The sequence below is a fragment of the Panthera leo genome, chromosome C1 (assembly GCF_018350215.1).
Source record: "Panthera leo isolate Ple1 chromosome C1, P.leo_Ple1_pat1.1, whole genome shotgun sequence".
Classification (NCBI taxonomy): Eukaryota; Metazoa; Chordata; class Mammalia; order Carnivora; family Felidae; genus Panthera; species Panthera leo.
Window position 1 is genome coordinate 158690322 of NC_056686.1, and position 25277 is coordinate 158715598.

Here is a 25277-nt window from a genome sequence, read left to right on the forward strand (position 1 = left end):
GCAGAGATATGGCGGGGGGGGGGGGGGGGGACAGAGGATCCCCAAGAGGGCTCTGTGCTGACAGCAGAGAGCCCCGTGCAGGGCTTGAACTCACACAAACCATGAGGTCATGACCTGAGCCAAAGTCAGACGCTCGACCGACTGAGCCATCCAGGTGCCCCAACTTTTTTCCCTTCTAAACTAGGCCTTCCTAGACTTTGCCCAGACATTTTTTATGCAGGGCGATGCTTCTCATAGGCGCTGACCCCAGGCTAGTGTCAGGGATTCCAAGTTTGCTTTCAGTCCTGTGAATCTCCTTTCCCCTTTCTCCTCCTCTCACCTTTAGGGCATGTCTGAGCAAAGCTTATTTTTATGACGTGATCTTGTGCCATCCCTGTGCTACCTTTCCCAGTGCCAACTGCTCCGTAAAATTACCTCCAGGGGGTGAATGAAAGATTCTCTCCCCATCTTAAATACCTCAGCCAAGGCCAGGGCCGACACTGAAATCCAGAGCCAAGGCCAGGGCTTCTGAAATGCAGTGTCCTAGGCTGCACCTCGTCAAGTTACCTTCCTGCAACTCTTGGGTATAGCTACAATAAGTGCCCACCGTCCTGACCTCCCTGCTGGAAGAAGAGAAGTCCCTGCCTGAGAACAGCCACAGTGACAGCATCAAGACAGTCTCTGCCACGCTCATTTTCTGCGGCAGCTAACTCGAAGTAAAAGCTCCTGCCTTTCACTGGTAGGTTGCCCTGGGAACCGCCGTTTTCAGTCTATTAAGATCTTTGTTCATATTTTGTCTCGCTGCTAGTATTGGCTCCTGTTTCTAATGTTAATAAGACTTCCACCAGCCGGCTCGCTGAAATGGCCCTCTTACACTTTTATTCAACTGATAAACTCCAACCACTTTATGACAAAACCATTTTATTTAACGGTCTCCAAAAGCACCCCATAAAATGCTTCACGAGTCCTTTCTTGAGGCCTTTGTAGCAAGACCTACTAGACTTTCAGAATTCCTGTGACCAGAGTCTCATCTACTTCTAGAAGACTCTAGGTGGTGGAAGGACCCCCTATAGAAAATCTACTGGCGGTATGGACGACATGACAGACTGATAAGATGGCTAGAAAGGCTGAAGTAGACACAGTTGGAGGTGCTGCCCAGCTGTCCCTCTGTCAGGAAACTTCCTTCCTCCCCTTCTTCCATAGAATTGGGCCACCAGCAACTGAATCAATTCTGGTACACCATCCGTCTGGCCTCAGTGATTGGTGCAGAAGTGGGTATGTGACCCACAGAGGACTCTTCTGTGTCTTTTCTATGATAGCTAGATCTTGTGAAAGAGAATAAATCTCTTCCCTTGGCATGACAAAGACTGCAAGTAGCCAAAAACATGGAGAGAGAGAAAGACAGAGTGAGAGAGTATCTTGATAATATAATTTGACCTATTGGGCTTAACTGTGCTGGAAGAAGCCAATACATGTGTTGTTTTTTTTTTTCCTTAAACTAATTTGAGTGAGTTTCCTGCCACATGCAGCTAACAGAATTCCAGCTAATAATCCCATTTGTTTTACAGATGAGGAGCCTAGGAGTTCAAGAGGTTAACTGATTTACCTAAGTCCACTCATCTAGTTAGTAATATGGCCAATTGGAAAGCACGCTGTAAAAGAATGTGACGTGTACCATCTATTCGTGCTGGGTCAGAGAAAAAGGACCCTGTTGAAAGCTATTTGGATGCTAATTCTGTCATTAGCTCTTCCAGCTCCATGCCAACCAGCTCTCCTATGTCATCTGAAAATGTGATAAGCAGCCAAAAAATGTCTAAGCCACTATTAATATTCTTAAACAAAAGTATATCCCAAGTGCAGAAACCTTCCTCCAGAATGACATTGACCCACTGACCAATCTTCTTTTGATATAGCTGTTCAGTTGCTTGCTAACCCACCTAACTACTGTCACGCAGGCTACACCCTTGCTACTCAAAGTGTGGCACGTGGACTTGTGCAACACCATGAAGCTGGTTAAAATGCAGCTTCTCGGGCCCCACTGCAGACCTCCAGAATCAGAATCTGCATTTTAACAAGAGGCTCAGGGGATTCACTGCACAATCAAGTTTGAGAAGCATGGATATTGGTTCTTCACCTTAACAACACACACACACACACACACACACACACACACACACACACACAATTTTGCCACATGTAGTAGTCCCCATTTATCTGAGGATTTGCTTTTTGCAGTTTCAGTTACTGGCAGTCAACCACAGTCCAGAAGCAGATGATCCTTCTCCGGACGTATTGTCATGTCAATAGCAACCTAACGCTATGTCACAATGCCTACATCATTCACTTCACTCCATCTCATCAAATAGGCATCTTATCAGCTCACATCATCACAAGGGTGAGTACCGTATAATAAGATATTTTGAGAGAGAGAGAGAGAGATCACATTCATGTAACCTTTATGACACTATATTGTTATAATTGTTCTATTTTATTATTAGATATGTTAACCTTTTACTGTATCTAATTTATAAATTATTTTTTTATCACAGGCATGTATATATAGAAAGAAACATAGCATATATGGGTCCGGTACTATCCACAGTTTCAGGCATCCACTGGGGGCCTTTGAACATAAAGGGGGACCTTTATCCTTTGTACCTTTAATGAGTTGATACATACATGCCCCTTATCTAAAAGTCAGGCACTTTTGTGGAAATAAGAAATACAGTAGTTTGATGTGTCTCTTTCTTGCTGAATCTGTGCAAGCTCGTATTGATCGCTATTGATAAACTATTTTAATGAAAAGAAATATTGCCTGGGCTTAACACCAAATTGCCAGAACTACAGATTAGAGTACCTTTCTTTTTTTTTTTTTTTTTTTTTTTTGACTTTTGGAAAATTGGGATCACATTTGCCCTTCTTGAGTCTTTCAAAAACCACCCCAAATATTCTTCCAACACATTCTTCACACTTCCTTAAAGATGGCAAAGGGGTTCAGCGATTTCATTTGCAAGTGTTTTCGGTATTCTGGAACTCATCCAGGTTAGGTCATTCAAGCTAATTTAGAGCATCTAGGTCACTGGATTTCAACCCTGGCTGCACATTAGAATCACCTGAATCATTAGAATCACAGCTTTAAAACTACCTGTGCTTGGGCCCCTTCACAGGCCAATTGAATCCACATCTTGGGGGGCGGGGGGAGAGAGTATCAGCAGGGTATTGCTTTTTTAAGCACCCCCAGGTGATGCTAGTGTGCCAGCAGAGGTAAAAGCCATTGAAAAGAGGACTGAGGTTTTTAAAAATCTAATTCCCAGGGTGCAGAGAATCAGAATCTCTGGTCGAGGCTCAAGCATCAATAGTTGTAAGCCCCCCAGATGATCCTTGGGTGCAGCGGGACAGAGAACCACTGAGCTGGGTGAGCCCAATAAGCTCTTCTCCCCTAATTGAGCGCCTTTCCTGATGTCAGAATTTGTCCCATCCTTCTTTCCTGTCTGAAGGGAATTCCCCTTGATGAAGGAATTCAAAACGAAACAGAAGTTCCTGATGCCTTTCACAGAGTTTGTTTTTCAGTTTTATCTTGGCTTTTCTTTATTTCCTCCTCAGTAGTGTGAAATGTTCTTAAAAAATATATTTTTAATTTTTTTTAACGTTTATTTATTTTTGAGACAGAGACAGAGCATGAACGGGGGAGGGTCAGAGAGAGGGAGACACAGAATCTGAAACAGGCTCCAGTCTCTGAGCTGTCAGCACAGAGCCCGACGCGGGGCTCGAACTCACAGACCGTGAGATCGTGACCTGAGCCGAAGTCGGCCGCTTAACTGACTGAGCCACCCAGGCGCCCCTTAAAAATATTTTTTAATGTTTATTTATTTTTGAGAGAGGGAGACAGAGTGTGAACAGGGGAGGGGCAGAGAGAGGGAGACACAGAATCCAAAGCAGGCTTTAGGCTCCGAGCTGTCAGCACAGAGCCCAACGCAGGGCTCGAACTCACAGACTGTGAGATCGTGACCTGAGCCGAAGTCGGATGCTTAACCGAATGAACCACCAAGGCGCCCCTGAAATATTCTTGATTTGACCAGCTTGTCCCTAAGAAAACACTGCCCAGTCCTCGTGAAGCCTATCATGTCCCTAGTTTAAGAATCTAGAAACATTTATGGAGTAAGCCATTTGCATTCCGTCACCTTAGTGCAATATCCTTCCCAGACTTTTCCCCACACCTGCAGGACAGTTATGATTGACACCATTAGGCAGATGAAGAAACTGAGGCTCAGAAAAACTAAGTGACTTGCTCAGAACTATACAGCCATTAGGTGGCCGAACTAGGATTTGAATCCATGGCTCTTTGGCTCTAAAAATCATACTCTTTTTCATTATGGCACAGTTCCTCCCACGTTTTTTGGGGTTTTTTGTTTTTTGGTTTTTTTGCTCCTCACAATTCTATTTTTAATTAAAATCTTAGGTGCATAAATTTTCCAGTATACTAAATTCTTATCACAGATAAACCAGACCAGGCATGGAATATCTATCACTGATTCCTAGAGAAGTTGTATTAGCATGACCTGGAAGCAGGCAATCTATTCCTTTCTATAAGTCATAACTACAAGAGCGGACCATGATATCTTCAAATGTTTGCACGAGTTTTTAAGCCATGGGAGTACAGTGCTTATAGATCTGTTTTCATTATAGATCTATTTCCAACGTGTTTTCTAACTTGTTAAATAGTATTTTTAAAATACCATAATTCCTTGCAATCCTCTCCCCAAAAAGTAGAAATCTAAATCCACATATCTCACCTATTAACTAAAATCTTATTTCTAAGATTTAGGTATAAGGTGGCTAAGTGGTCTCCATTTTCAAGGAAGAGAAAACATAAAATTGGTTTGACTTGTATTTGAGGGATTTAGATTAAATATGAGGAAGTTGTTTATTATGTTAAGTATGGGGAAAAGTAAGTTTACCTGTCCACCTCTAATGGGTTTTTTCAGTGAAATCAGGACTTCATGAAAAGTGGAGAGAGGAGGAATAACATTCTACTTCTTTAGGGATGGTTTATTTTGCACTGACAGTTCTGGGCTGTTTGAGATGCATTAGGACAAGTTGGAGGAATCCTGGCCTGCAACCTAGAGAGAGGCAAAGGTGATCATTTCTTCTAAGATAATTCTCATTGTAGTATTTCAGGACTAGAGTAAGGTGTCAGAAATGGGAAGTGAGGGACATGTCTGCCTTTTAAACGTTAAAATGCCAGAGAAATACATTCTGGATCGGAGAACGTAGGGTCAAAGTCACCTCAAGAAGACAAGGCTAGCAAGGTTCCACTAGAACTTATTTTCATGTAATTTCTGTTCTTCATCCTTTCTGCTGCCTGGAATGGGTTGAAATGGATGGAGCTCTCTCAGTTATATTGGATCATGAGATGGCATTGAGAATAGAAGCCACTTTGATGAATATAGCAAATAAAAAATAGAGGGTCTATTCCAGACCAGAAACTGTTCTCCATCTGAGGCAGATATTATGCATTCTTCTGTTATATGCAGCCCAATCTAGTCCACTAATAGATTCACATTTTGGTAAGCTCTTGAGCCTTCTTAGCCCAGGGCCCCATGGAAAGCAAGGAGTAGAGATCCATTCAAAGAAAAAGTACATAAAACCAGTTCAGGAAAAATATATAGTAGCCAGATCAGCTCAGTAACTGAGGGTGTTACTGAACTGAAAATATTCTGCTAACCCGCTCAAAGATGGTAGTATCGCCCTTTCCTGACCAGAAGAAAATGATTTTAAATCTTATTGGATTTTGGTCCACGTTCCTGGAGGAAGCCTAAGGGAGGCTGAGTGAAGGCACCAGGGGAGCAACTGCTGTCTAAAAGCTCCACTGCAAGCAGGCTAATTGCCCCCTCTATAGATGTAAAGATTCAGGACTCAATTCAGAGTGTTATTCAGATCCCAGTACTGACTGAAGTAGTGAGGTCTCTCGGCCACCTTAAGAGCTAACCTTCTGGCAAGGGCAGCGTAAGAATCTTTAATTACTCTTTTCTTTAACTGATATCAGCTGATCTGTCCATTTGATACAACCTGCACTGAATGGAGACTCGTGCATTTAGTTTCTCCTGGCCGTGGGGCTTGCTTAATTATTCTTGGCATCCAGTTTATCACCTTAGAACCTTCCTCATGAAAGACATCATTCACACCTCAGAGAAAGGAGCTCTTTATAATACGGCATTTTCTGGAGAAGATTTCACCTACCAAATGGGAAAATACAGCTTGTCAGCCAGACTGGTGGAACGTTTTTCATGCTCTGAAAGTTTTCTTCCAGCTATTCAGCAGGCTGTGTTCTGGGCCATTTTCAAGATCTACTGAGAGCCAGTGACTGCTTGTGCCCACAGACTGGGCTGCCACTCAGCCCTCCTGGTAACACTTCTGTGCTTGAGTCCTCTTCAGAAATACCGTGTTGCTTTAGGAGGAGCAATGAACTGCTCTGGGTTCAGATTCTGACTCTGTCCCTCACCTTGAAGTGGCCCGGGATGACACCTTTGGGCAAGTCAGTTAATTTCTCAGGGCCTCAGTCCACTTATTTGTAAAATAAGTGGTTAAAGTATTAACGCTTTCAGCTTAAAATACTGTAATTTTGTGGGTTTTCTTATTGGGAATAGAAAAATGAAAACATTTTGCTCCGCATGAGCAATTATTTTTTATTGCTGAAATAAAACACATACTTTGCCAAAAGCACAAATGTATATTAGCAGAAAGGTTAAAATGTAAATTTCCACATTCTCACCACTGTTCGTATTTTATATTTTTCCTACATACTTTAAAAAAATTTTTTTAATGTTTTTAATTTATTTTTGAGAGAGAGAGAGAGAGAGAGAGAGAGAGCGCGCATAAGCAGGGAAGGGGCAGAAAGAGAAGGAGACACAGAATCCGAAGCAGGCTCCAGGCTCTGAGCTGTCAGCACAGAGCCCGACGCAGGGCTTGAACTTGTGAACCACGAGACCATGACCTGAGCTGAAGTTTGATGCTTAACCAACCGAGCCACTTAGGTGCCCCTCCTACAGACTTTTAAATAAGCATAAACATGCTAGAAATCTTTTTGCAAAAATATCACATCCAATCACCTGTTCTGTGGTCTGCTTTTTCACTGAACACGATATTCAAAACATTTCTCTGTGTCAAATATGTATGGAGATATATATATATATATATATATATATATATATATATATATATACACACACACACACACAAACATACACATCATCATGTTAATGATCACACAGAATTCTCAGAATGTAGCACAATTTGTTTAACTAAACTTCTGTTTTTTGCTATTGTAAATATTGCTGTATTGAAATCCATATATGTATAGTTGACCCTGAATAATGCAGGAGTTAGGGGCATCAACTCCTTGCCCAAAATCCACATATTGTTTTTGGCCCCCTAAAACTTAATTACTAATAGCCTGCTGTTGACTGGAAGCCTACTGGTAATGTAGACTGTTGATTAACACATATTTGTATTATATGTACTAGATGTATTCTTACAATAAAGTAAGCTAGAGGAAAAGTGTTATTAAGAAAATTGTAAGAGCTAGAAAGTACATTTATAGTATTGTAGTTATTGAAAAAAAACCCACATGTAAGTGGATCCATGCAGTTTAAACCTATATTGTTCAATGGTCAACTGCACACCTCGTGTAATGTCTTTTTCCTTCAGATAATTCCTAGAAATGAAGTTCCTGAGTTTGACACTACCCTTCTTTTAAGGATTTTATACATGTTCCAAGTCGTCCTTGAGTAAGTTGTATGAATTTACTTTCCTCAAATGTAAGAATGCCTTTCCCCATCCTCTCTCTCGTTCCTTTTATTGCTTGTTTTTCTGATAGGTATATCCTATTCCTTTTAATTTTTCATTCTTTGGCAAAAAGTGGGATTTGTTCTTTCTGTGTATTTTTCTTGGAGATTTGTGTATTTTCCCTAGAAAACGGTCTATGTCCTATGTCCACTTTTTTCTGTTGGGACTATGTCTGGGGTCTCTTGTATAGGCATAGCTGCTGCCACCTTAACATAGAAGATGGATGAGACATGACAGGTGAATGGGCGAAGAGGGAGGGAGTCCCCAAGGAAGGCAGGCAAACCCATGTGCTCCCACATGGCGCCCGGCACTCCCAGCCCCTAGGTAACATGCTGCAGACACACAGAGGAGGGAGATGTCAAATCGGTACCCCTGTGGATGTGAGGGAAAGGAAGGAGCCCTTAGGTGACTACCTAAACCTTGGTTGTCACAGTAGGGTCAGGACACAGGGCGATTCAGAGCAGTCCAGGAGCCGTCACGTAGAAAAAGTGACTAGGACACAATGAGTGATAGATGGGGAGGAGGAGGTACACAAAATGTCCAGCTGCATTCAATATCCACCACATATTTATGCTTTAGTTATTTGATAAATATTTGAGTATTTACAATGAGCCAGGAACTGCACTTGCCAAAATAAATTAATACACTACAGGGGCGCCTGGGTGGCTCAGTCTGTTAAGCATCCAACTCTGAATTTTGATTCAGGTCATGATCTTATGGTTTGTGAGATCAGGCCCCACATCACAGAGCCTGCTTGGGAGTCTCTCTCTCCCTCTCCCACTCCCGCTTGTGCATGCTCTCTCAAACAAACATTTAAAAATAAACAAACTACAATAATATTTTTACCTATATAACTATCTGTTTTTTGTTTCTTCAAAAGGATTCCATTTTTAGCATTCAGCAGCAGACTAGGGAGTATTTAATTTCATTTGAAACAGAATGCGTAGTCAGAACACTAAATGGGATGGGATCTGAATGGATGAGTTGAATACTTCTCCAAGTGATATGTTGTTCTGATAGAACCTTGTGACTAGACAGGACCTGGAGATGACATGACGATTTGCAACGATGCCTTAAATGGTTTCCTTGGGGCTGGGAAAGTGCTAGAACGCTTGGTCAGCCAACTCACCATATGGGAATATGTTTTCACAAAAGGCAAACTATTAACAGACTGTTTTGAGTAGTAGTGGATGGGACTAGCAATGGTAGTGGAACGTCTATCAGTTTTTACGGTAAATGTATATTACAATATTTTATGACGATCTCCAGACTATTGACATGAGAGAAATGGAAACTCCTGAATATGACCCTGTGGTAGCTGGTCAGTAATTCACTACAGTTGACTCAGAGAAGATTTCAGACTCGGTAGAATTCAGCTGCTCTTCCTTGCCTGTCCCCAAAATACCACACCCTGGTGCAATAAAAAATCAGGACTTCAGCCATGTGGATTCTCTCAAAGGTAAGAGGTAGCACAGTAAATAAGTCCCTCCTTCTTTATTACTTGCTCATTTTGGGTGTGTCTTCATAATTTTTCGAGGCAGTTTCCATTTTCACCCTGGGTGTATCACTTGCCCAGCCAGTTTTTCCTCTCTGTGTTTTGTTCCATTGGAGCAGAGGCTAAATACCATGACTTGCAGCTTCCAGGCAAGGGGGTGGGGGTCAGGAGCAGATTTTGCAGTATCTCTAGAAATCTTCCAAATAATAGCCATTCAGGAACATAGACCTTAGTTTCAGTGGTTCAGGAGAATTCATTTGGAGTAGAGAAAACTCATTGGCTGGTGGCAGTGATTCAAGCCGCTCGCTTCACAAAGAATATTGCCAGAGCCAAATTCTTTGCCAGTTATGGAGGTCAGAGGTGAGGTAACTGTGCTTACAGGGCAAAGCTCTTTTACAGATCCCCTTGGCTTTCTGCTTTCTTCTTTATAGCTGATTAACACCCAATGGCCATTTCTTTAAAAAAGAAAAATTCAATTTCTTGGTTTAATTAACTTCCCTAACACAGTATTCACTACAGTCTGCCGGGATTCAAACAATGATGAGACTTCGTCATATCTGATTTCAGTTCGAGGTAATTCATTGCTGTAGCTCACTAAATTCCAAATACTGTCCCAGGGCTTGTGTGGTCAAAAGGAGGCCTGAACTTTACCCTCGGCTGGCACATGTGAGGATTTTTACATGCTGAGTTAGTGTATCCACTATAGGTGCTTTTTGGAGAGCCCGAAACTTTTTGCCTTGGTTTGACATTTTGCCTTAACTTCATGGTCACAGTCTTAAGATCAGTCTTCCATCCTTTTTCAGTGCATTCGCTGATGGCATGGGTTTTGTTATCGTTAATTTTAACATGGCATGGAGTACTTCTTACTGCCTCATTCTCTGAATGATCAGTAAATAAGTGTTTATGGAGAATCCAGAGAGCATGGTTTACTTTATACATTTACTAAGTATCTGCAGGTTTAGAGAATTCTATTTGCTTTTATTCTTTTATTACAGCTGTAAAGCATTATATGGTAGAGGCAATAAAGTATAATGGTTAAGTGCATGAATGCGAAGCCAAATTGCCTGAGTTCAAATCTAGCTCTGAAATGTCACAACTGGGCGAGTTAACTGATGACTCTGTGCCTCAGCTTCCTCATATGTAAAATCAAGATAATAATAGTATCTAATTTGGGGATTGTTAGGTAGTAAATTAATTAAGAAATGTGAGGCAGTTAGGGGTGCCTGGGTGGCTCAGTCGGTGAAGCATCCGACTTCAGCTCAGGTCATGATCTCACGGCTCGTGAGTTCGAGCCCGGCGTCGGGCTCTGTGCTGACCGCTCAGGGCCTGGAGCCTGCTTTGGATTCTGTGTCTCCCTCTCTCTTGGCCCCACCCCCACTCACACTCTGTCTCTGTCTCTTTCAAAAAAAAAATTACAAAATTTTTTTTTAAATTTTTTTTTAATGTTTATTTATTTTTGAGACAGAGAGAGACAGAGCATGAATGGGAGAGAGAGGGAGACACAGAATCGGAAGCAGGCTCCAGACTCTGAGCCATCAGCCCAGAGCCTGACGCGGGGCTCAAACTCACTAACCGTGAGATCGCGACCTGAGCTGAAGTCGGACGCTCAACCGACTGAGCCACCCAGGCGCCCCTACAAAATTTTTAAAAATAAATAAAAACAAAAAAATTGAAGAAAAAGCAAAAGAATTGAAGAAATGTAAAGCAATTAGAACAGTGCTTCGGCTCATCATAAGTTCTCACAATTCCACTCACAGTGAACAGTTATTAGAGGATATCACTACTGAAAGATCATTATTATTTCACTGAGGAATTATGAATTGTCTACAACTAGCAGTCTTGTCAACCGTCTTTCATCTATTACCTATATTGTGCAATGCATGGTGGGTGATGAAGCCACAGAGGTGAATCCTACATAAGTTCTACCCTTGAATTAATTGGGAATTTGACACATTCATCACAATTGAGTGATGATTTGTTGCATGAAGTCGCCTAGTTGCGCCAGCCTGGCTATTGACTGAGTTAGGACCCCATGCAGCACAAGATAGTAGGAAGTATCTCAGCGTTCTGACATCCAACTCATTATTTCCTCTAAGGCTTTCTGAATTACCTCACCTCTGTTGGTGATCTCTGCTCCTGGAAAAAGCCCGGACCTAAGAAAGGAAACAATCCCCAGGGACCTTTAAGGAGCACCTTGAAGAAGGTGTTAGTGCATGTTACCTATTCTAAGACGCACATTTTTTCCCGCCTTTTTATTCCTCTGAAATCAGGTGCAGCAAAGACGCATTGCCAGCGCCATTGCCTCTGTGTGCAAAAATGTGGTCTTAGGTGCTTGGCTGTCCCTTCCCTAGAGTTATGTGCATTGTCAGTACCACAGGACTTGAGGTTTATTGTTAAAACATCTTCAAAATGATCATAATGTGGCATGGACTAAATGAAAACCTACTTTACTACACATACAGGAAGGCACAGAAACACCGCTGTAATATGTGACTAAAAAAGAAATGGCTGCGCTCGCTTCGGCAGCACATACACTAAAATTGAAACGATACAGAGAAGATGAGCACGGCCCCTGCGCAAGGACGACACGCAAATTTGTGAAGCGTTCCAGCTGTAAAAAAAAATAATGACAAGTAAGTCTGAAAGTGAGCTTTCGTTACACATAAAATAAAATTCTAAGTGCTCAGAGCACATGGGCCGTAAGTTAGTTGGCAGCATTTTCTTGTTTCTTCACAACGGTTCATTTTATACTCGAGATATCCTTAGATTTGATGACATGTACATCTTAAAGCTCAAGAAAGAAGATTATAAAGTAGCTACCTTGAAATTTCCCACAGCATTCCAGATTTTCAAATTTTGGCAGAACCAAATTCTACCTGCATTCATATTTAGTTTTTAAACTCATCTCATGTTTTCAACTGAGATACATTTTTTTAATGATTTTATTTTTCTAAGCTTATCAATTTTGAGAGAGCACAAGTGGGGGAGGGGCAGAGAGGAAGAATTTCAAGTAGGCTCTGTCAGTACAGAGCCTGATGCAAGGCTCGAACTCATGAAACTGTGAGATCATGACCTGAGCCAAAAGCAAGAGCCGGCTGCTTAACCAACTGAGCCACCCAGGGACCCCTAAATGTGTTCATTTTGAAAGAAAAAGTTCACTTGTGAAATGAAGGTTTTGCCATGCTAGTTGAATGGTTTAAATATGAATTACAATTAATCTGTAACTATTAAGCTGAAAAAACATGTTTGACCATTTACCATGTAAAGTCATCTTACTGGGGAGCCTGGCTGGCTCAGTTGGTGGAGCATGCAACTCTTGTTCTTGGGTTGTGAGTTCAAGCCCCACGCTGGGTGTACAGATCACTTAACAGTAAAATCTTTAAAAATAAATAAATAAAATCGCCTTACAGTAGAATGCAGGCATGTGTATAATCCCTTGGGAAACCCCACATCTAGGTGAGGTTCCACCTGCTCAGATGTGTCACTTCCTTCCAGCCATGGAGCTTTTCCCACTATTTCCAGACTCTTTATTTGCATTTGCTTTAAAGAAATTCACACTGAAAAATCCTTCCCAAACTGAATTCAGAGAGCTACCATCAATTTAGTGTTTGACTTCTCAGCACTCATTAATTTTCCTGTTTGTTTTGGTTACTAAAGGATGGAAAGTTCGATGCCCTACTTTGGCTGGGATGACTGACCCTCTAAGGTTGCTGGACACTTTATCATGCATGAATTCTTACTGACATTTTGATACAATAATTGTGGAATGTTGGGAGAGGGGTCTGATTTTAGCCTAGGGAGATCATTTTCAAGATCAGTACTTGTCCTTCATTTACTTTCAATTTGTAAACCCAGTCATACATCTCCTCTGACTCAATAGAGCATCACTTTCACATATGGCCAGGACTCTTGTATCAACAAGATGAGGAAATTCTGTTTATCAGCAAGTGACGCTTTCCCCACTTTGCACTTCCTACTAATTATGGCTGTTAAGTTTTCAGGGTCCTATCACAAAGAGCAGTTCATTAACTTTAATTATTTTTGAAATTCATTGGCTCCAATACAGAGTGAAGCTGGCAGATGCCAGAGGGTTAGAGTTGCAGAAATTAATTAACAAAGAGTGGAAGCTCTTATTAGCTGATGCTTTTTGCTATCTTCCTTTTTTTCTGATTTAACCACTTCAGAGTGGGTCTCAGGCCCTTCAAATTGGAGGCAGGGGAAAGGTTAGAGGTGAACGTTCAAGACACAGGAAATCGAAGTCGCAGGCCTTGGCCAGGAGCAGAGTGCTTGTCTTGTTCTGCATTATTTCCCAACTGTATCACTATCAGGTCTGGATTTAGAAAATCCACAGATTAGCTGGTTCCCAAATCACATCCAACTGGTGTCCATGTTTATAGTTGATTCCAGATAGCAATTGACACTTAAAACTTCGACTGGGATCCCTCTGTGTGGCAACCTGTTAAAATTAGATTTCAGTGGCCCGTGGAAGTCCTTTCCTCTGTATAGTTATGGCACTTTGCTGGTATTCTTTAAACATTAAGCCAGTTGGAATTATTGCTATAGATTCCACTGGTAAGTCCATGTCTGTTCCAACTTCTCTTTTTAAAAGTATCTTCCTGATGTGGAAAAGTAGTGCTCTCCAGCATTGCTAGAGGCAGTATAAATTGGTACAATTTTTCTTACTTTCTTTACAGTCTTTCTGGAAAACAAGATAGCCATAGCCATAAGATGTCATCAAGTGCACATACAATTTGACCAGGATTTCCACAAGTATTTTGTCCAAGGAAATAGTGAGAAATGTGGGAAAGGTTTATCAACAAGGAAGTTCATTGCACAATTAATTATATTAGTGAAATATTAGAAAAATCTAAACATCCCAACCCCTTGAATATTACACAGCCAGCACAAGTGACATCATAAAATATTTGATACAGGAAAATGTTTATCTTGTGAAGTTAAAGAACCATGTCACATGGGAATGCAAGCTGGTGCAGCCACTCTGGAAAACAGCATGGAGGTTCCTCAAAAAACTAAAAATAGAACTACCCTATGACCCAGCAATTGCACTACTAGGCATTTGTCCACAGGATACAGGTGTGCTGTTTCGAAGGGACACATGCACCCCCCTGTTTATAGCAGCACTATCAACAATAGCCAAAGTATGGAAAGAGCCCAAATGTCCACTGATGGATGAATAGATAAAGAAGATGTGGTCTATATATACAATGGAGTATTACTTGGCAATCAAAAAGAATGAAATCTTGCCATTTGCAACTACATGGATGGAACTGGAGGGTATTATGCTAAGTGAAATTAGAGAAAGACAAAAATCATATGACTTCACTCATATGAGGACTTTAAGAGACAAAACAGATGAACATAAGGGAAGGGAAACAAAAATAATATAAAAACAGTGAGGGGGAGAAAACAGAAGAGACTCATAAATATGGAGAACAAACCGAGGGTTACGGGAGGGGTTGTGGGAAGGCGGATGGGCTAAATGGGTAAGGGGCACTAAGGAACCTACTCCTGAAATCATTGTTGCACTATATGCTAACTAATTGGGATGTAAATTTTAAAAAATAAAAAATAAAATTAAAAAAAAAGAAAAGACAAAGATCGAGCTTGTGATGAAGGAAACCCAGCAAGCAATACATGCAAAAAATGAAAATTTCATCAGCCACTGTCAACAATAGGTCAGTGAAATAAATGGCAGAATGTTTAAAATTTCTTAAAAAGTAGCCATTAGAATATATTCAGATAAAATATGTGTTTGTCCTGTGTGTACTTTCTAAAATAGTTCAATATATTATTTGTCTCTTTAAAGTCCCCGTATTTAATGATACTGTTGTGTAAATTCATTCGTTATAAAGCAATTTCTTTTCCAGCTAAAGAAAATAGATTGTATTTACCTTAAATTTTCATGATCTCCCAAATAATAAATGGTTAATGTTACTAGTAATCCTTATTAGGAAAGAAAAACAAACCAAAGATTTTTTTAAAGTGTTGGGATAACTCAAAGTTAAGATGATAACAGTTGATAATTTTCAGCTTTTGCATGGATTGTTCTTCAGTTCATACTACTGACTTTTTTCTCCTTGTATTTTTCTTCCGCCTTAAAAAAGAAATAAGCTATACTGATATATTCAAATTCTTTGTAAAAATTAAAGCTATAAAACCAGGTAGACTGAGGCTTTAACGCCTTAAATATCACACCTCATCTCTTCTTTTTGTGAAACTCCTCTGCCCTCACATAAAATCAGTGGGTGAGTTGCTAAAGGTCACCAGCCAACTGGTAACAACTGTCAAATTCTATACCCGGCCCCCTCGTTCCGTCAACTAGATGACACTGCCTCCCCCAAAACAAGAAAGTTGTTAAAAGTTCTCAATAAAAATAGAAATATACAAGCTAAAAAAAAAGAACCAGGTCACAGAACTATATAGTATTATTCTAATTTGAATACTTGTATACAGTTATAACAGTTTATGAGGGGCAGAACTACAGTGCATTTTTATTTTCATCCTTATATGTTTATGTATTTTTCAAATTTTCTACATTGGACAACCACCACTCTTATGATCAGAGAAGGAACATGAAAGAGTTCCTTTAAAAAAGGCTTTAAAAGAAAGAAAAGAAAGAAAACACCTCCTTGAGACATAGCACACTTGTTGAAATTTATCAAAATCAAGGCCTTATTCTTCCTGAAAGTTCAGGAAGAAGGAAACTATGATCTGCTAAGGGCTTGTCCTGTATTAGGCACTGTGCTAGGGCCTTTTTACATATATTCTTCCACTTATCACAATAGTCTCGTAAGGTATGTTCTTAGCCTTATGGATGAGCATGCAAAGACTCAAGAGACTTAAGTAGCTTAACTTACCTCAGTTCAAATAACTATTAAATGATAGAGTCAGAATTCAGAGTCAGGTGTTTTCATTTGTTTATTCATTGGCTTATTCATATATATACACACACATATGTAATCATTAGGATGGCTAAATAGTTCTGGCATATAAAAAATAGAGAATAATATAACAAACAGAATAACATTAAAAATATCCATAGTTTCCACTTCCAGCTTAAGAAATTAAATATTTCAGATATACAGGATGCTGCCTGTGTATTTGTCCCCAATTCCATTCTGTTTTCTTCCATTGAGAAGTAACTATTATCTTGAACATGGAGTTTATTATTCCTATGCAAGTTATTTTTCCTTTGCTGTATATGTTGGTATCCCTAAACTAGACTAAATCAGTTACTGTCCAGTCAGGAAAATAGAAACCACTCTATGTGTTACACACAAAGGGAGATTTAATAGTGAGAATTACAAAGGTATAGAAAGGGCTGGAGAAGCATATGGGATAGCGTTTAGTTTCATCCACTTGCCCCCCACCCCCAGATCCGTTCTCCATGTTTCTTTGTGCTCAGAAAACTGAGCTATACTGTCTCACTCTACTCTCTTGATCTCTGACTTCCGGTTGGTTTTGGCCTGTGGGAAGTACTGGTGAGAGGTAGAGGGGAAGAGGAGAATGGGATCAGAGTAGCTATTCACTTGGTTTCCTTCTCATTGGGTTGTTACAGGTTGGCACTGCTGCTGCTAAAATAGCCCCCGATACTACTGAAATGCCCATTTTCAGTCACCTCCTCCTTTTGCTGGTGCTGCCATTGCTGGAAACACACAACCTGCACAGACAGAAAAGTGACTTCTCCCTTTCTTCTGTTTTTTAGTCTCCTGTCAATGCTTTGCCCTGGCAAAACCTCACTGGAGCCTGTGACATGCGGTTCACAGGTTGCCGACCCCTTGCCATCCAGAAGAGTTCCCAGAAAGGCTCGCAGTGGGGTTGAAAGCCAACAGTACACAACCAGCACAAGCGCATGGTATTGTTTGCATTTTTAAAACTCTAAACAGTGTCATGCTATACATATCCTTGCTTTTTTTGTTTAGCCTTATACTTTTGAGATCTATCCGTGCTGATACATGTGGCCCTAGTTTATTCATTTTAAGTGCAGTGTTGTATTCGGTGATGGTATTTCTGCAAGGGAACTAGTAAGGATAGAAACGTGGACATTACTGGCATTGGAACAAAAGAAATCTAAAGATAGCATATGGCAAACTACATACAGTATTAAAATTAAAGGAAAATATTTCTAAAAGCTTTTCATTCCTTCATTCAACACAGATGCCTCAAGCTTCTACCATGCCCTAGGCATTGTGCTTGGCACAAAGGACAGAAAGCTGAATATGACCTCCTCCCCGTTCTCTGGTTGTTGATGCATAGACAGTTAGATACACAGTTTTCATCAAGGTAATAAGTACTATGATAGAGTTATGACTAGGATGCTAGAGAGGCACAGAGCTTGACAAATAGAAAAAACCTACACAGCAATTTCAGTTATATAGATTTAAATTTTCTAAACAAGTAAAATAGTGTATTGCAAATGTAACTCAGCGGTAAATTCACAAAATGATACCGCGACCACAAAGATTTATTCCAAGAATGCAAAACGCATAAAAATTTAAAAAAAAATTTTTAACTTAAAAACATTTAAAAAATTTTTTTAAACTTATAAACATAATAAGTTACATAGAAAAGGGTAAAATGGGTAAAATGGAAATATGTCAAAAAGTCACTTGAAAAAATTCTGCAGCTTCTCCTAATACAAATTTGAAGTGGGATTAGCAGGATTCCATCTCACCCATGATAAAGATTAGTTAGCAAAAACTAAAAACAAACATCATATTAAATAAATTGTTTACTACATTTCCATGTAAAGCAGAAATAAGATACCACTGGCAATCATCTTGTTTCAGAAGTCTTAGACAGTACAGCAGGTTTTTTTAAAAAATTAAAATCAGGCATTGTAACAAGTATCAAATTGTGAGCTGCGACATTGCTATTAAAATAGAAAATGTCTATGTGATATTATTAAAGAAAGGAAAAGGGAAAGCAAACTGCAGAGTCCTGGTATAATGTGACTTTGTGTGGGGGCGGCAAGTGGGGGGAGGAAAAGAACAAGCAAGTGTTTGTACATAGGTGTGTATCAGTTTATATTTGGCAAGGAAAGAAGTGGAACTATACGTACCAAGCTCAACATTGGTTATCTCAGAGGAGTAGAGTTCGAGAGCAAGAGTTAGTGGACTTTTTATTATTTTAATTATATATCTTTGTATCATTTTAAAGTAAGCACGTGTCACTTTTATCATATAAAAATCTAGTAAACAGGATTTTTAGTCAGATGGTCAAGGAAGGCTTCCTGTAGTGATGCTTGAGCTCAGTTTGAAAGATGAGCAGTGTTCACTAAAGAAAGAGGGGTCTTCTCAGCAGGAAACATCGAGAGCAAAGATGGTGCCTGTGAGTCATCTCCATCATTGCCAGGTTCTGGCATTTATGGGTTTCCATGTGGGACAGCCAGTCCTAACAAAACAGTAGTGATCAAATTCAGCAAATTCTGTTCCCCTTTAGAAGGAAGGGACTAAAGTTACCCTCCCCAAAGAAGTTGATGGCCTGACAACATTCCTTTATGATCAAACATTCTCTTTATGATCGAAGAGAAACGCTAAGTACTTCCACTATCTCAGTGTGCTGATCAGTCTCAAGGATCCAAAGCCTGAGTTAAGTTGTGTGTATGTGTGTGCAGGGGGTGTTCAGGGTTAGAGATGACAGGAGCACTTCTATTCTTCCCCACCAACTAGATCATTCTTGCCTTTCATGCCTTTATTATTTTTCTTCCTTTACCATTACCTCTATCCCCAGCTTTTCCCTCACTCTCCCCCAGTTGCTGTGTGGCTGCACCATGAACATTTCCACCGGAGGTGGTCAAGCAATCCCTTTGCCCTGCAGTGATGTCATCAAGCCATGTACCAGGAAGAGCCTCCCTTGGGTGGGGCTTCCCCTCCTCAAGATACACACCTGGTGGGGAGAACTCGTTGTAGAATTCCAAGTTCAGTTCCCAGAGAGGTTAACAGCAAAGACACAATAGATCCTTAAGCAGCTCTTACCCTATTCTTGGCCCTGCCCTGGCTAACCCAGGGTCTACCACATCAGCACCTCCATAGATCTGTAACTGGGGTACAGGGGTGCAAGAGATCCTGGCTCCAGGGGTCCCAAACGGACCAGGTTCGGCCACTTGCTGCTGACAAGATCCAAGATAAGTGGTGGTGACACCAGACAGGCATTTATTTCAGTGAGGCCAGCACCAGGAAGACTTCGCAAAGACAGTCTCCAAAGTGCTGAAAATACCTTCTAGGTTTATATAAAGAAAATGTGGGACAAAGGTCAGTGGGTACATAACATAGATGTAGGCAGTAAAAGTCGGGTTGATCATTGTCTTGGGGTCAGTCACGTCAGGTCAGGTCAGGTCGGTTGTTATTGCTTAAGGGGTAGTTTTGGTTCCCATATGGGATGCTTCGCTGTGGAGTCTTTTGCCTGAGTTAAGTGATAAGCTGGAAAGAATAACTTAATCACTTAGAAAGTACAGACTGAGGTCAGAATGGAGGTAGTTGAAGTCCTCTTTCAGGTACACCCTTCACCCAATATCTAACTGCTCTGACTCCACTGGACATTAGCAACTGTTTCCAAAAGACAAGTATCATTGATTTTAGGAAAATGTTCCCATTCATACCTATCAAAGAGCAAGTTGTTAGGGTGGACTCTTTATTGTTTGTTTGTCTGTTTGTTTTTCACTTTGACAAGCCCTTGAATGCTTTTAGGTAATTTTGTTTTGGTTTTGCTTTATTTTGGTGTATTTTTGTAAATGTATTATGAAAACACAAAGTGTTTTTTAAATAGGACAGCTGAGCTGGCACAAATGAAGACCTCAGGACGGGGACGGGTGTGCAATACCACTGTCAATCTCGCTCCATTCCCCTTGTCACCTTTTAGAAGGCAAAGCAGGCACTCACAGCTTAAGCTAGCCCCTCCTTCCTCTAAGCCCAAACTCCTAGGATATACTGATCCTATACCCCTAACATGGCACAGAGGGAAGACCTCACTCTTTCATTGGAAGAATCAGATATATTTAGAAAGAATACATGTCCTTGGTTATGATATATTCTGTTCAAAGGATATACTAGCATGAGAACTCATATATTTTCTCTACCTGAACTGAACTGTCTCATTGAAAGAAATTTTCCTCCAAAATAGGGCTGAAGAAGCACTTCCTGGCTGACTGATAGAGACACATCCCCAGAAACAGAGTGTAGGGCAATGGTGGGGGTGTCCTAAGGAACATGATATCCTTGGCTAATGCTGGAAGGTGCTGGCTGGGGACACAAACTCCCTGGGGGTGTGGACCCTCCTGTCCCTACTTGGACAACTCTGACCCTCAAAGCCTGCTTGATTGGTTAGACAATTAGTTGGTTGAATGCAGAGCACTCAGAGTCAGAGGGAGACCCTTTTAGGGTGCTCTGCCCTAAGGGCTCTCAGATCTTCTTCCTCCACCCATTCACATGTCCCCCATGCCAATGTTAATCTCTTCTCTCCTCCTGCTCCCCACCCTTCCCCAGTATTCTAATTCTTCACCTCATTACACAGAGGAATCCACCTCTCCCAAGTCCTTCCCCAACCCATACACCCAAACTCATCCTGATTTGGGAAGTCACAGAAGCATTACCCAACCTCTTATAGAGAGAGACCCATTATATATAGAAATACATTTAGCTTGTTTTGAATCACAACCATGGTTACGTCCTCTATAAACAGTTTCTTGATTTTCTCCCATCTACTTTATTTTTTTTTGATTTTTTAATTTTTTTTTTTGAGAGACAGAGACAGAGCACAAGTGGGGGAGGAGCAGAGAGAGAGAGACACACACAGAATCTGAAGCAGGTTCCAGGTTCTGAGCTGTCAGCACAGAGCCCGACAGGAGGCTTGAACCCACGAACTGTGAGATCATGACCTGAGCTGAAGTCAGACACTTTAACCTACTGAGCCACCCAGGCACCCCAAGAATTTAAATTTTCTAATAAAACAATAAGTTTCAGTCAAAAAAGTCCAACTGTTATAAAAGATATTCCTGTGCAGTTAGATTCATATAAGATGGAAATACGTATGCTTGTGGCCAAGCTGACACTTTAATCAGGAATTATAATTAATTCCCTTCCCCCACTTCCATGTCCTGGCAAGGACTAATGTTTTCTGTCCCTATAATTTTGCTTTACCTAGAATGACATATACATAGACCCTACATAGCATGTTGCTTTTATGTTTGGCTTCTTTCACTTAACATAATACTTTTGAGTATTATGTTTTAACAGTAGTTTGTTCCTTTTTATTTCTGAGTGATATTCCATTGTTTAGATGCACCACAATTTGTTTAGTGATTTATCAGTTGATGGACATTGTGTTGTTTTCCGTCTTTTTTTTTTTTTTTTAAAGAGAGAGCAAGTGCACACAAGCAGGGGAGAGGGGCAGAGGGAGAGAGAGAGAGAGAGAGAGACTGAGAGTGAGAGAGACTCTTAAGCAGACTCCACACTAAATGCAGAGCCTGACATGAGGCTTCATCCCACAACCCTGGGATTATGACCTGAGCCAAAATCAAAAGTCGGGCATTCAACAGACTGAGCCACCCAGGAGCCCCTGGGTTGTTTCCAGTCTTGATGATTATAAATAAAGCTTTTGTAAACATTTGTGTTTAGGTTTTGTATGAACATTTTGTCTAGGCATTCATCTTCTGTAAATATCTAGGAGTGAGATCACTGGATGTGTGGTGTTTAACTTCTCTCTACTCTATAAATTTAACAAGATCCCAATAAAAACTGAGACTTTTTTTTTAACTAGGCAAATTGATTTGTCTAGTTCAGGGGTCAGCAAACTATCGACTGTGGGCCAAGTCCAGTGCATGCTGCTTTTGTGAACAAAGTTTCACTGGAACACAGCCACACCCACTCATTTACTTATTGTTAATTGCTGTCTTCACTGTATACAATGGCAGAGTTAAGTAATTGCTATAGAGATGTAGGGGCTGCAAAGCCTAAAATATTTGCTATCTGCTCTTTTACAGAAAAAGTTTGCCAATCCTTGATTAATTTTGAAAGCACATGACAGGTTTGATTTCACAGCTCCACAGCTGGAAAGCAATTTGACTAAGGATGACTACCTCACCCATGTGTGATTTAAGTATCATGAGGGAAAAAGAATTTGTCTTCACATGAAACAGCTATCTCCTTAGGTTATTTCCAGGGGGAAATGAGGAATAATGTGTTATCAACCCCCTGTAAGTCCCTGAAAGCCCCTTGACACACTGTGATATTTACACAGAGACTGTCAACAATCACCCCAACACCACTGTCCACATTGTGCTTTAACGACATGATTTACATTGTCCCATGATCAAGAGCAGGGGCATGGAGAAATAAATTTGCCTGGGAAGGCAAGATTGATTCCTCTCTATCACCCAGGACCATGCAGAAGTCCACCAACCTCTTCTGTGTTCTGAGGGAGTAATTCGGTACAACTCCTAAATTTCCATCTCTCTACAATATCAAGGAAAAAAAAACCCATCAGGGAAGTAAAGCAGGTATCATAAAGTCAATATTGTTCTAACTGCACTACTCACTGGCACTACTTACCAGCACCTTTTATCTTCAAAGGATCCACAGGTAATAATTAACCTGAGCACTCGTTCCTTAAAATTAGAGACCCACAAAGTTGCAGGAAAGACTCACTGCTAGGAGGCAGATAAAAGAAATAGACCTGGGAATTCTTTTACCTACAAAAGCAAAACCAAACAACAACAACAAAACAGGCTACCTTGAGAAATAGAGGTTTTAGTTAAAAACTACATGTGGTAATAAAGGTGATGGAAACCTCAAAGAAATGCCAGGGCATTACTACATTTAGGGCCTTAGCACTGAGTTTGTTTGCTGGAAAGATCATACCCAGCTCTAGAGATTCTCTTTGACAAAAGTGCCAAGACAATTCAGTGGAGAAAGGACAGTCATTTCACCATACCATGCTGGGACATTTGGATGTCCAGACACACACAAAAAGTGGGCCTCAAAATACACCTCATGTAACTCAAAATGGATCATAGACCTAAATGTAAAATGTAAAACTATAAAACTTTTAGAAAACATAGCAGAAAATTTGTGTGACCTCAGGTTTGGTGATAAGTTTTTAGATATAATGCCAAAAGTGCGATACATAAAAAAAAGTGCTAAATTGGACTTTATAAAAATGAAAAATGTCTGTGGTTGACAAGAGAATGAAAAGACAAGCCAAAACCTGAGTGTAAGTCACATTTTTGGTAGGGATTCACATCCAGATCTTTATTCTTATAAAGACCGCTTAAAACTCAACAGTATGAAAAGAAATAATTTTAAAATGGACAAAATATATGAACAGACACTTTGCCAAGGAAGATATATGGATGGTATGTAAGTATATGAAAAGATATTCAATAGCATTTGTCATTAGGGAAATGCAAATTTAAACCATAACAAGATGCTACTACATAACTAATAGAATGTTTAAAATCCCCAAACTGACAATACCAGATGCCGGTGAGAATGCAGAACAACAGGAATGCATGTTCATAGCTAGTGGGAATGCAAAGTAGTGCAGACCCCTTGGAAGACAGTATCAGATTCTTATCAAGTTCAACAGAAATCTACCATACAATCCAGCAAACCCACGCCTAGGTATTTACCCGTGAAAATTCATGTTCTCACAAAATCTATATGTGAAAGCTTATAGCACTTTTATTGATACTTGTCAAAAACTGGGAGCAATCAAGATGCCCTTTAAGTAAATGGAAAACAAATTAGGGTACATCCGTAGAATGGGATACTATTCAGTAATAAAAAGGAATGACCTACAGACACACACACAGCATGCATGACTCTTAAATGGATTTTGCTAAGTGAACGAAGCCAGACCAAAGGTCTACGCAATGTATAATTCCATTCATATGATATTCTGGGAAAGGCAAAACTATAACATTGGAAAACCGATTAGTGGTTGCCAGAGGTTAAAAGAAGGGGAAGTGGTGTATCACCCAAAGAAATTTTTAGGGAGATGGAAATGTTCTGTATGGTAATACGATGGTAGACGCATGCATTTGTAAAAACCTACAGTATAGAACTGTACATCATAAAGAGTGAATTACGATGTATGCAAATCAGAAGAAAATCACACCATAATGTCAGGGAATCCTAGGATGGAATGTCGACTGGAGCTAATGAATCTAACTTATTGTACAGGTGAAGATTGTATATATCTGACATACATATCATTTATCTTCATAGATCACACTGAAGAGGGTAGGGAAGTAAAATGGAGCTGACCTAAATGACTTTGGAAAATGGTGTTTTGACTGGAAATCATAAAGCTAAAGAGAGAAAACTATATAAATATGGTACACTAGTTGATAAATTTGCTTCTTATAGGAGTAAATATTAACAATTCTGAAACTATTTCATATGTATAGTGAAGTTGAAAAAATAAGTACATAAATGGTAGATAATGAGAGCTAGGTCTCTCACTGTCAGACAAAGAAGTTACAAATAAGCAGAGGGAAAGTGCTAAAATGAATCCTGTGGGGCTCAATTAGAGTCAGAGACGGTGTGGCCTCATATTCAGTTTAATATAGACACAGATAGACATAGAAATAATTATAGATATTTAATTATCTTAACTATATTAAATACTTATAGATCAATATATTTTCATGTTTCCTAGCTCTGTCTGAGGAGAACGTCTAGAAGCAGTGACACTTCAATAGCAAGGAACACACCCAGAGCCCGGATCTTGGTTTTTAAATATCATTCTCCAATTAAAGGAAGCTGGACTTGGAGGAATGGGCTGATTCTAGGGCTAAAACAGAAAAAATACAAGATAAGACTGGAACATTCTGCAATACCAGAAAGTACAGAAATACTCAATGTGTTGTGTGTTTGCACAACAATATGAATGTACTTAATATCACTGAGCAGTACACTTAGAGATGGTTAAGACGGTA

General features: G+C 40.1%; 1 long non-coding RNA gene and 1 other non-coding gene across 3 annotated transcripts; both read left to right on the forward strand.

The window, feature by feature from the left end:
* Positions 1-357: 357 nt before the first annotated feature.
* LOC122227868 lies at positions 358-25277 on the forward strand. Of its 2 annotated transcripts, XR_006206245.1 has the most exons (7): positions 358-718; positions 2215-2374; positions 7687-7766; positions 9094-9283; positions 11782-11952; positions 17046-17195; positions 24998-25277. It is a non-coding gene; the product is annotated as an uncharacterized LOC122227868 (long non-coding RNA). The 2 variants fall into 2 exon arrangements; XR_006206246.1 differs by lacking the exons at positions 358-718; positions 2215-2374 and adding an exon at positions 3299-3394.
* LOC122228938 lies at positions 11830-11936 on the forward strand. Its single transcript, XR_006206824.1, has one exon. It is a non-coding gene; the product is annotated as a U6 spliceosomal RNA (small nuclear RNA).